This window comes from Balaenoptera physalus (genome assembly GCF_965194825.1).
Source record: "Balaenoptera physalus genome assembly, chromosome: 3".
Taxonomy (NCBI): Eukaryota; Metazoa; Chordata; class Mammalia; order Artiodactyla; family Balaenopteridae; genus Balaenoptera; species Balaenoptera physalus.
In genome coordinates this window covers 114,822,226-114,835,512 of record NC_138890.1, presented here as the reverse complement: position 1 = coordinate 114,835,512, position 13,287 = coordinate 114,822,226, and the positions used below count along the sequence as shown (strand labels likewise).

Here is a 13,287-nt window from a genome sequence, read left to right as displayed (position 1 = left end):
CTCATTCTTCTGCTTATTATCATTTTTGTGCTAGTATTTCCCCTTCTCCTTTACCGATATGTGAGCATATGCCAGGGGCACCAAGATAAAGCACTAAGGCCAGAATTTGCTAAATCCCTTTTGAGTGCTTTAAAAGGCAGTAACTGAAAGTATATAAATACAAATGCTCTGTATTTGTTAGATATGGAGTCTACAACACTACAGTGATTAAAAAAATGTAAACAATTATTATCACCATCAATGGGACCAGGTCAGGTTATAAATTTAAATCTTGCATCATTTAATCTAAATAAAAGCTACAAAAAATTGTCTTTATTGATATCTGATTCACACCTTAAACTCTTAGAAGTAAGATATATTATTGTTCTATTAGATTATTAACCTTCATATATAACATGACATAAATCATCAAAACAAGTATTAATAATTCAACAGAAAAATGGGTAAAAGAAGAAGTTATTCAACAATTATTACTGTCTTCTACAAACTAGGCACTGAAGATAAAGTAGAAAATAAACAAAGATGGGCCCTGTTTTGATGGAGCATGCATTCTAGAAGGAAGATACTGGTAACAAAGAAGTCAACAGAACAGACGTCTGTGTAACTAAGGAAATCACTGTGTACACTGAAATCTTTCAACCATCTTTCCAAACTGTGTAAACCAATAATAAGAACAAATAAAATGACACGAATTCCACAACTTCAACTAGAAGAAAGAGAACAATACAAACTTCAAGTTACCTATAATTAGGAGATATAAGCACCAGTTTCTAGCAAAGATATTTCTTAAGTTCTTACTCTCTTCACAGAGAGCAAGGCAGGGCTGTGGGGAAATGTACAGAAGAAGGAAGAGGAGAATGAAAGGCCTAAGACTGAACTCTAATAATCCAAAGAAAGAGAAAAACCACTGAAAGTGCCAAAATACTGGTGGAAAACAAAAAGTCCTGGTAGACCAGAGCAGCCTACAAGAAGCGAATTCACAGTGTACAGGACACTCGAGAAAGCAACCTTGGAAAGGCATACTTCTGAGAGTAAAAAGAAGAGAAAGGGACTTTGGGGATAGCTAATCATAAAATAAATGGTCCTTCCACTGGGAAATTCATTTAGAAAGTCCAAAAATTATGATATGGGCAAAGGTATACCAGGCAGGTGTTGTAATAGTGGTAGAAAAAGAGGCGAAGAAAGACACCTTTAATGCTAAAAGTGACAACACACAATGAAGATATAACAATTATGTTTATGTACCAAGAAACACAGTAGCCACCTTTATAAAGTAGAAACTACAGGAGCTGTAAGGAGACATAGAAAAAAATACACTGATAAGAGCTTTTAATATTCCACTCTCAATATAGGACAGATCAAGAGGAACAACAACAAAAAAGGTAAGGATATAGAAGGCTTAAACTACAAAATCAATAAAGAGCATTCACAAGATTGATCATATGCTAGATTACACAAAAAATTGGTAAATTATGCAAAGCAGAAATTACATAAACAAACCCTTGTGATCACAATGCAGTAAAACTAGAAATAAGTAACTAAATCATAAAACTAAAAGGCCCTCCCAAGAGCAAATTAAAACATGTTCTTTTAAACACTTCTAGCGTGAAAGGGAAATAAAACCAAAATTACAGAATTTCAAGAAATAATGATAATGGAAACACTGTCAGAATCTATGGGACACATTAAAGCAATGACCAGAAGAAAATCTATAGCCTTAAACACAAATAAATAAAAATGAAAATAAAGGAATTAAATTCCCTTCTCAAAATGCTAGAAAAAGAATAAAAAAGTAAACCAAAACAAAGCATAAGGCAGAAATAAAGATAAAAGTAAAAATTCATTAGGTAGAGGACAGAAAAAGAGTAACACTGATTAATAAGTCAAAATCTCCTTTCGCAAAAAACTTAAAATAGACATACCATTACTTAAGAAAGAAAAGGAAAAAAAACAACTATATAAAATAAGAAATTATAAGAGTTCCCACCGAATATTTGAAAACCCAGACGTAAAGCTTAAACAGCCCAATATCGGCAGAAGAAATAGAGAGTAATCAAGGAATTACTCCATAAAAAGCACCAGGCCCAGATGGTTTCAAGGGGAAGTTCTATTAAACTTTCAAAGGCTAGACAGTTCCAATATGACATAAATTATTCCAGAGCATAGAAAATAAACAAAATCTTCCAAATTATCTTATGAAGCTAGTATAGCCTTGATACCTAAATCTTATAAATCAGCTCCCACCTGAAAAAGGAAGAAAGTTACAGACCAATATTACAAATGAATATCATGTAAAAACTGTAAATAATAGGGAACAAAAATCTGGTACCACATTAATAAAATGATACACCACAGCTAAGTGGTATTTATTCTAGGAATGCAACGTGGTTCACTTTTAGAAAATCCATTAATAAAATAAACCATATTAATGGATCTGGGGAGAAAAACTATGATTATCTCGATAGATACTAAAAAAGCTATTAACAAAATTCACTCATTCATGGTAAAAACACTCAAGAAAATAGGAATAAGCCACTCTCATAATATGGTAAGATACGTATATTTCAGTGGTAAAGCCAGCATTTCAATTAATGGAAAAATATTAGAGGCATTTCCACAAAGATGAGGAACAAGATAAGTCTGTCACCTCCACTACTGTTTAACACTGTACCTGTATTTTTTGTTTGTTTACTCCTCAGTGCGTGAGATCTTTTTTTTTTTTAACATCTTTATTGGAGTATAATTGCTTCACACTGTTGTGTTAGTTTCTGCTGTAAAACAAAGTGAATCAGCTATATGCATACGTATATCCCCATATCCCCTCCCTCTTGCATCTCCCTCCCACCCTCCTTATCCCACCCCTCTAGGTGGTTGCAAAGCACAGAGCTGATCTCCCTGTGCTGTGCAGCTGCTTCCCACTAGCTATCTGTTTTACATTTGGTAGTGTATATATGTCCATGTCACTCTCTCACTTCGTCCCAGCTTACCCTTCCCCCTCCTGGTGTACTCAAGTCCATTCTCTATGTCTGTGTCTTTATTCCTGTCCTGCCCCTAGGTTCATCAGAACCATTTCTTTTTAGATTCCATATATATATGTTAGCATACAGTATTTGTTTTTCTCTTTCTGACTTACTTCACTCTGTATGACAGACTCTAGGTCCATCCACCTCACTACAAATAACTCAATTTCGATTCTTTTTATGGCTGAGTAATATTCCATTGTATATATGTGTCACATCTTCTTTATCCATTCATCTGTCAGTGGCTACTTAGGTTGCTTCCATGTCCTGGCTATTGTAAATAGAGCTGCAATGAACATTGTGGTACATGACTCTTTTTTTTTTTTTTTTAAATTCTTTATTTATTTATTTTTGGCTGTGTTGGGTCTTCGTTTCTGTGCCAGGGCTTTCTCCAGTTGCGGCAAGCGGGGGCCACTCTTCATTGCGGTGCACGGCCCTCTCACTATCCCGGCCTCTCTTGTTGTGGAGCACAGGCTCCAGACGCGCAGGCTCAGTAACTGTGGCTCATGGGCCTAGTTGCTCCGCGACATGTGGGATCTTCCCAGACCAGGGCTCGAACCCATGTCCCCTGCATTGGCAGGCAGATTCTCAACCACTGCACCACCAGGGAAGCCCACATGACTCTTTTTGATTTATGGTTTTCTCAGGGTATCTGCCCAGTAGTGGGATTGCTGGGTCGTACTGTAGTTCTATTTTTAGTTTTTTAAGGAACCTCCATACTGTTCTCCATAGCAGCTGTATCAATTTACATTCCCACCAACAGTGCAAGAGGGTTCCCTATATTCTCCACACCCTCTCCGGCATTTATTGTTTGTAGATTTTTTGATGATGACTGTTCTGACTGGTGTGAGGTGATACCTCATTGTAGTTTTGATTTTCATTTCTCTAATGATTAGTGATGTTGAGCATCTTTTCATGTGTTTGTAGGCAATCTGTATATCTTCTTTGGAGAAATGCTTATTTAGGTCTTCTGCCCATTTTTGGATTGGGTTGTTTCTTTTTCTGATATTGAGCTTCATGAGCTGCTTGTATATTCTGGAGATTAATCCTTTGTCAGTTGCTTCCCTTGCAAATATTTTCTCCCATTCTGAGGGTTGTCTTTTTGTCTTGTTTATGGTTTCTGTTGCTGTGCAAAAGCTTTTAAGTTTCATTAGGTCCCATTTTTTATTTTTGTTTTTATTTCCATTTCTCTAGGAGGTGGGTCAAAAAGGATCTTGATGTGATTTACGTCATAGAGTGTTCTGCCTATGTTTTCCTCTAAGAGTTTTATAGTGTCTGGCCTTACATTTAGGTTTTTTTTTTTTTAACATCTTTATTGGAGTATAATTGCTTTACAATGGTGTGTTAGTTTCTGCTTTATAACAAAGTGAATCAGTTATACATATACATATGTCCCCATATCTCTTTCCTCTTGCATCTCCCTCTCTCCCACCCTCCCTATCCCACCCCTCTAGGTGGTCACAAAGCACCGAGCTGATCTCCCTGTGTTATGCGGCTGCTTGCCACTAGCTATCTATTTTACATTTGGTAGTGTATATATGTCCATGCCGCTCTCTCACTTTGTCCCAGCTTACCCTTCCCCCTCCCCGTATCCTCAAGTTCATTCTCTAGCAGGTCTGCATCTTTATTCCCACCTTGCCCCTAGGTTCTTCATGACAATTTTTTTTTTTTTTGGATTCCATATATATGTGTTAGCATATGGTATTTGTTTTTCTCTTTCTGACTTACTTCACTCTGTATGACAGTCTTTAGGTCCATCCACCTCACTACAAATAACTCAGTTTCGTTCCTTTTTATGGCTGAGTAATATTCCATTGTAGATATGTGCCACATCTTCTTTATCCACTCATCTGTTGATGGACATTTTGGTTGCTTCCATGTCCTGGCTATCGTAAATAGAGCTGCAATAAACATTTTGGTACATGACTCTTTTTGAATTATGGTTTTCTCAGGGTATATGCCCAGTAGTGGGATTGCTGGGTCATATAGTAGTTCTATTTTTAGTTTTTTAAGAAACGTCCATACTGTTCTCCATAGTGGCTGTATCAATTTACATTCCCACCGACAGTGCAAGAGTGTTCCCTTTTCTCCACACCCTCTCCAGCATTTATTGTTTGTAGATTTTTTGATGATGGCCATTTTGACCGGAGTGAGATGATATCTCATTATAGTTTTGATTTGCATTTCTCTAATGATTAATGATGTTGAGCATTCTTTCATGTGTCTGTTGGCAATCTATATATCTTCTTTGGAGAAATGTCTATTTAGGTCTTCTGCCCATTTTTGGATTGGATTGGTTGTTTTTTTAATATTGAGCTGCATGAGCTGCTTGTAAATTTTAGAGATTAATCCTTTGTCAGTTGCTTCATTTACAAATATTTTCTCCCTTTCTGAGGGTTGTCTTTTGGTCTTGTTTATGGTTTCCTTTGCTGTGCAAAAGCTTTTAAGTTTCATTAGATCCCATTTGTTTATTTTTGTTTTTATTTCCATTTCTCTAGGAGCTGGGTCAAAAAGGATCTTGCTGTGATTTATGTCATAGAGTGTTCTGCCTATGCTTTCCTCTAAGAGTTTGATGGTGTCTGGCCTTACATTTAGGTCTTTAATCCATTTTGAGTTTATTTTTGTGTATGGTGTTAGGGAGTGTTCTAATTTCATTCTTTTACATGTAGCTGTCCAGTTTGCCCAGCACCACTTATTGAAGAGGCTGTCTTTTCTCCACTGTATATTCTTGCCTCCTTTATCAAAGATAAGGTGACCATATGTGCGTGGGTTTATCTCTGTGCTTTCTATCCTGTTCCATTGATCTATATTTCTGTTTCTGTGCCAGTACTATACTGTCTTGATTACTGTAGCTTTGTAGTATAGTCTGAAGTCAGGGCGCCTGATTCCTCCAGCTCCATTTTTCTTTCTCAAGATTGCTTTGGCTATTTGGGGTCTTTTGTGTTTCCATACAAATTGTGAAATTTTTTGTTCTAGTTCTGTGAAAAATGCCAGTGGGAGCTTGATAGGAATTGCATTGAATTTGTAGATTGCTTTGGGTAGTATAGTCATTTTCACAATGTTCACAATGCTGATTCTTCCAATCCAAGAACATACTATATCTCTCCATTGTATCATCTTTAATTTCCTTCATCAGTGTCTTATAATAAGTTTTCTGCATACAGGTCTTTTGTCTCCTTAGGTAGGTTTATTCCTAGGTATTTTATTCTCTTTGTTGCAATGGTAAATGGGAGTGTTTCCTTAATTTCTCTTTCAGATTTTTCATCAAGAGTGTAGAGGAATGCAAGAGATTTCTGTGCGTTAATTTTGTATCCTGCTACTTTACCAGAATCATTGATTAGCTCTAGTAGTTTTCTAGTAGCATCTTTAGGATTCTCTATGTATAGTATCATGTCATCTGCAAACAGTGACAGTTTTACTTCTTTTCCGAATTGGATTCCTTTTATTTCTTTTTCTTCTCTGATTGCTGTGGCTGATACTTCCAAAACTATGTTGAATAATAGTGGTGAGTGTGGACAACGTTGTCTTGTTCCTGAACTTAGTGTAAATGCTTTCAGTTTTTCACCACTGAGAACGATGTTGCTTGTGGGTTTGTCATATATAGCCTTTATTATGTTGAGGTAGGTTCCCTCTATGTCTACTTTCTGGAGGGTTTTTATCATAAATGGGTGTTGAATTTTGTCGAAACCTTTTTCTGCATCTGTTGAGACGATCATATGGTTTTTATCCTTCAATTTGTTAATATGGTGTATCACATTGATTGATTTGCATATATTGAAGAATCCTTGCATCCCTGGGATAAACCCCACTTGATCATGGTGTATGATCCTGTTAATACACTGTTGGATTCTGTTTGCTAGTATTTTGTTGAGGATTTCTGCATCTATGTTCATCAGTGATACTGGCCTGTAGTTTTCTTTCTTTGTGACATCTTTTTCTGGTTTTGGTATCAGGGTGATAGTGGCCTCGTAGAATGAGTTTGGGAGTGTTCCTCCCTCTGCTATATTTTGGAAGAGTTTGAGAAGGATAAGTGTTAGCCCTTCTCAAAATGTTTGATAGAATTTGCCTGTGAAGCCATCTGGTCCTGGGTTTTTGTTTGTTGGAAGATTTTTAATGACAGTTTCAATTTCAGTGCTTGTGATTGGTCTGTTTATATTTTCTATTTTTTCCTGGTTCAGTCTCATAAGACTGTGCTTTTCTAAGAATGTGTCCATTTCTTCCAGGTTGTCCATTTTATTGGCATAGAGTTGCTTGTAGTAATCTCTCATGATCCTTTCTATTTCTGCAGTGTCAGTTGTTACTTCTCCTTTTTCATTTCTAATTCTATTGATTTGAGTCTTCTCCCTTTTTTTCTTGATGAGTTTGGCTAATGGTTTATCAATTTTGTTTATCTTCTCAAAGAAACAGCTTTTAGTTTTATTGATCTTTGCTATTATTTCCTTCATTTCTTTTTCATTTGTTTCTGATCTCATCTTTATGATTTCTTTCCTTCTGCTAACTCTCGGGTTTTTTTGTTCTTTCTCTAATTGCTTTAGGTGTAAGGTTAGGTTGTTTATTTGACATGTTTCTTGTTTATTGAGGTAGGATTGTATTGCTATAAACTTCCCTCTTATAACTGCTTTTGCTGCATCCCATAGGTTTTGGGTCATCGTGTTTTCATTGTCATTTGTTTCTAGGAATTTTTTGATTTCCTCAGTCATCTCTTCGTTATTAAGTAGTGTATTGTTTAGCCTCTATGTGTTTGTATTTTTTACAGATGTTTTCCTGTAATTGATATCTAGTCTCATAGCGTTTTGGTCGGAAAAGATACTTGACACAATTTCAATTTTCTTCAGTTTACCACGGCTTGATTTGTAACCCAAGATATGATCTATCCTGGAGAATGTTCCATGAGCACTTGAGAGGAAAGTGTATTCTGTTGTTTTGGGATGGAATGTCCTATAAATATCAATTAAGTCCATCTTGTTTAATGTGTCATTTAAAGCTTGTGTTTCCTTATTTATTTTCATTTTGGATGATCTGTCCATTGGTGAAAGTGGGGTGTTAAAGTCCCCTACTATGATTGTGTTACTGTCGATTTCCCCTTTTATGGCTGTTAGCATTTGCCTTATGTATTGAGGTGCTCCTATGTTGGGTGCATAAATATTTACAACTGTTATACTTTCTTCTTGGATTGATCCCTTGATCATTATGTAGTGTCCTTCTTTGTCTCTTGTAATAGTCTTTATTTTAAAGTCTATTTTGTCTGATATGAGAATTGCTACTTCAGCTTTCTTCTGATTTCCATTTGCATGGAATATCTTTTTCCATCCCCTCACTTTCAGTCTGTATGTGTCCCTAGGTCTGAAGTGGGTCTCTTGACAGCATATGTATGGGTCTTGTTTTTGTATCCATTTAGCAAGCCTGTGTCTTTTGGTTGGAGCATTTAATCCATTCACGCTTAAGGTAATTCTCAATATGTATGTTCCTATGACCATTTTCTTAATTTTTTGGGTTTGTTATTGTAGGTCTTTTCCTTCTCTTGTGTTTCCTGCTTAGAGAAGTTCCTTTAGCATTTGTTGTAAGGCTGGTTTGGTGGTGCTGCATTGTCTTAGCTTTTGCTTATCTATAAAGGTTTTAATTTCTTTGTCGAATCTGAATGAGATCCTTGCTGGGTAGAGTAATCTTGGTTGTAGGTTTTTCCCTTTCATCACTTTAAATATGTCCTGCCACTCCCTTCTGGCTTGCAGAGTTTCTGCTGAAAGATCAGCTGTTAACCTTATGGGGATTCCCTTGTATGTTATTTGTTGTTTTTCCCTTGCTGCTTTTAATATTTTTTCTTTGTATTTAATTTTTGATAGTTTGATTAATATGTCTCGGTGTGTTTCTCTTTGGGTTTATGCTGCATGGTACTTTCTGTGCTTCCTGGACTTGACTGACTATTTCCTTTCCCATGTTAGTGAAGTTTTTGACTATAATCTCTTCAAATATTTTCCCAGACCGTTTCTTTTTCTCTTCTTCTTCTGGGACCCCTATAATTCGAATGTTGGTTTGTTTAATGTTGTCCCAGAGGTCTCTGAGACTGTCCTCAATTCTTTTCATTCTTTTTTCTTTATTCTGCTCCCTGGCAGTTATTTCCACCATTTTATCTTCTAGCTCACTTATCCGTTCTTCTGCCTAGTTATTCTGTTATTGATTGTTTCCAGCGTATTTTTAATTTCAGTAGTTGTGTTGTTCATCACTGTTTATTTGCTCTTTAGTTCTTCTAGATCCTTGGTAAATGTTTCATGTATTTTTTCCATACTGTTTCCGAGATTCTGGATCATCTTTACTATCATTACTCTGAATTCTTTTTCAGGGAGATTGCCTATTTTGTCTTCATTTATTTGGTCTTGTAGTTTTTTACCTTGCTCCTTCGTCTGTAACATTTTTTTTTTGTCGTTTCATTTTTGTTTCTTTTTTTGATGGGTGGTGCTGTATTCCTGTCTTACTGGTTGTTTGGCCTGAGATGTCCAGCATTGGAGTTTGCAGTCAGTTGGATACAGCCGGGTCTTGGTGCTGAGATGTGGACCTCCGGGAGGCCTCACTCCAACTGATATTCCCCAGGGTCTGAGGTTCTCTGTTAGTCCAGCAGTTTGGACTTGGAGTTCCCACCACAGGAGCTTGGGCCTGACCTCTGGCCTGGGAACCAAGATCCTGCAAGCCGGTCGCTGGGGGTTCCTCCTGTCCCCTTAGGTGTCCGTGGTCCCCCACTGGTGCCTGGTAGGTGCCCTAGTTGTGAGGAGACGTGAATTCCACGTCCTTCTGGTAGGCCACCTTGACTCTGACTCTGTACCTGTATTTTTAACAGGTGTAATTCAACAGGAAAATCAACAGAGGCATAAGAACTGGAAGAAAAGAAGTAAAATTATTTCTATTTGCAGATCATATGTTAGTATACCTAGGAAATCTTAGAGAATAAATGGAATAAATGACAAAACTAGTTCAAATGATGAAATAATTTAGTAAGGTAGAGGGATATAAAATTAGCAAAGAGAATTCAACAGCTTTCGTATATTGGGATGGCCAAAAAGCTCATTCCAGTTTTCTGTAACATCTTACGGAAAAACCTGAATGAACTTTTTGGCCAACCCAATATATAAACAATAATCAATTAAAAGATACGATGGTAGAGAAAACTTCATTTTCAATAGGAAAAAAGAATATTAAATATTTACAAATAAATAAGAAACATGCCAAATTCACAGCATGAAAATCCTAAAATGCTCCTGAAAAACACAAAAGTAGATGTGAACAAATAAGAAGACATCCCTTGTTCTTGGATAGGATGGAAACCACACTTCTGCTAAACTAGCATTATAAATTTTAAGCAATCCCAATGAAATTTTTTATAGAGCTAAACTTTTCATTGATACTAAAATTGGTACTAACGTTAATACTAAAATTTGTATGGAAAAATAAACATGTAAGAATATATTAAAAAACAATGAAAAAGAAAGCCTATGAGGACTGATTGGCCTTATCAGATATTAAAACATACTGTAAAGCCTCTACAATTAAAGCAGTGTGGTACTAGGAATAGATAAGAGTGACTAGTAGAATAGAATAGGAAGTCCAGATATACACCAAAACACACATGGAAATTGAGTATCTCAAATCTCTGGAAAAAAGGATAAAGTTTTAAATAAATGGTAGTGATAACTAGATAGACATTTGGAAAAAGATAAAGTTAGATCCATATCTCACACCACACACAGAAGGACAAACCCCAAATGACTCAGAGATCTAAATGTAAAAAATGAAACCACAGAAGTACTAAAGGGAAATATGGATGGATTCCTAAGTGATTTGAGTTTGGAAAAGAGCTATCTAACTATGATTGACAGCTAGAGCAATGAAAGAAAAGAATGATATATTTGACTACTACATAAACAACACCACCATCTTACGCAAAGTCAAAAAACATTGACAAACTGAGAGAAAATATTTGTAACATATAATTGCCGATATATAAAGAACTCTTGAAATTTTGTGGAAGAAGGACCAAAAAAGGGCAAAAACAAGAATACACAATCTACATAGGTACAAAAAGTTACCAAAATGGCCTTTAAGCTTATGAAAGATGTTTAATCTCACTCATAATATTGGATACACAAATTAAAACTATCATTTCTCACCTATCATACATTGTCACAAGTTAAAAAAGTACGAGAACACATTTTGTTGGTGAGGCTGTGGAGAAACAGGCACTCTCTCACACTGATGATACAAGGGAAAACTGGCACAACCCATCATGGAGAGGAATTTGACTACATGATCTTCTCACTTAGAAATCTCACTTCTAAGAGTTCACCCTGTAGATACACCTCCAACAATAACAAAACACCTATGTGCAAGATTACTCATTGTAGTACTGCTGCAAAATACTGGAAACAACCTAAATACCCATATAAAGGAGTGTGGTTGAAAAAACTATCACACATGCAAATGAAGTACTATACAGCCAAAAAAAAAGAATGAACAAGGTCTCTATGAACTGACAGGACATAGAGTGATTTCCAGGACATACCTTAGATTAAAAAAAAGCGAAGTGCGGAAGAGTAATCTAGAGTATGTTACCATTTGCATAGGAAAAAAAGGGGAGGAAATTAAGAAAGAGACATATCTGTTCATTTGTGTAAAAAGAAACACAGAAAGGTTAAACCAGAAACTAATGAGATTGGTTACCACAGGGGGCAGCTGGGAATGGGGGGCAAGAATGGGGGTAGACTGGATTGGACAGGATGACGTGTCCCTGAAGATATCTTCCTGAATAGTTCTGATTTTTAGAACCATGTTAATGTTTCATACGCTCTGTAAATGCACACAAATACGAAATAAAGAAGGATGGGGAAGAAGAAACTAAAATGGAATATAATAAGATACAAATGAACATAAGTGTGTTTCAAATGAATAACTAACCAATTGAAAAGGGGGAGTGGAAGAACTTTTGAACACAGGCTAAGGACAAAAAGAATAAGAATACTGATCTCTAGTTAGTAGAGTTTTGTTGTCGTTGTTGTTTTGGCAGTGGTATCAATTAGAAACTACTTTCTGTGCTTTCAAGGACTAAGCAAGCAAATAAACATATTGTGGTTTCTTTTTTTGTGTCTTATTTACTTATTTATTTATTTATTTATTTAACATCTTTATTGGAGTATAATTGCTTCACAATGGTGTGTTAGTTTCTGCTTTATAACAATATTGGGGAAAGGAGTTACTAACAGGAAAATGGGGAAGGCTAAAATGAACTCCATAGTACTGGACTGCAGTGGGAGGTATGAGTATGATTTCAGGTTTGTTTTTTTCAATATAGCTATTGTAATGGACATAATGTGCTATGTGTGTACTTCTAGCTCTGATCATTAATAGAGCCTAGAAACAATGACATCTCAATAGCAAAAGGTATATCTTGTGCCCAGAACTTGGTTTCTAAATGCCAAACTTTGCTAAAAAAATTTTTTCTTTGAAGAAATAGCTAATTTCAAGGCTGGAGCTGATAAATACAACTAGGAATATCTAGTTGAGCTAAAACATGAAGTTCTTTAAAAAATGATAGGGTCACATCCAAAGGACACAGAAGCAGGATTAAAAAGGTTCCCACTTGCCAAATCTGGGACAACGTAAACAACAAAATAAATAGACATGACAACTAAATGCAACTTGTGATCCTGGAATGAATCCTGGACCAGAAAAACAATTTAAAAATTTTTGTTATAAAGAGGATTATTAGGACAATTATGGGAATTTGAATAAAGTCTTTAGATAATTTCTTGATTTTGATGGTTATCTAAGAGACTGTCCTACTCTTAGAAAAAACACATTGAAGAGATTGTCATACTAAGTGAAGTCAGACAGAGAAAGACAAATATCATATGATATCGCTTATATGTGGAATCTAAAAAAATGGTACAAATGAACTTATTTACAAAACAGAAATACAGTCACAGATGTGGAAAACAAACTTATGGTTACCAAAGGGGAAAGGGGAGCAATAAATTGGGAGGCTGGGATTGACATATACACACTACTCTATATAAAATAGATAATAAGAGCCTACTGTATAGCACAGGGAACTCTACTCAGTACTCTGTCATGACCTATATGGGACAATAATCTAAAAAAGAGTGGATATGTATATGTGTAACTGACTCACTTTGCTGTACAGCAGAAACTAACACAACATTGTAAATCAACTATACTCCAATAAAATTAATTAAAAAATTAAATATGAAAAAAAAGAAAATAC

At 35.7% G+C, this 13,287-nt stretch overlaps 1 protein-coding gene across 2 annotated transcripts in view; it reads right to left on the bottom strand.

Moving 5' to 3' along the window:
- HOMER1 (homer scaffold protein 1) overlaps positions 1–13,287 on the bottom strand; it is a 123,480-nt gene that overhangs the window by 4,821 nt on the left and 105,372 nt on the right. The gene's annotated exons all lie outside the window — the stretch shown is intronic.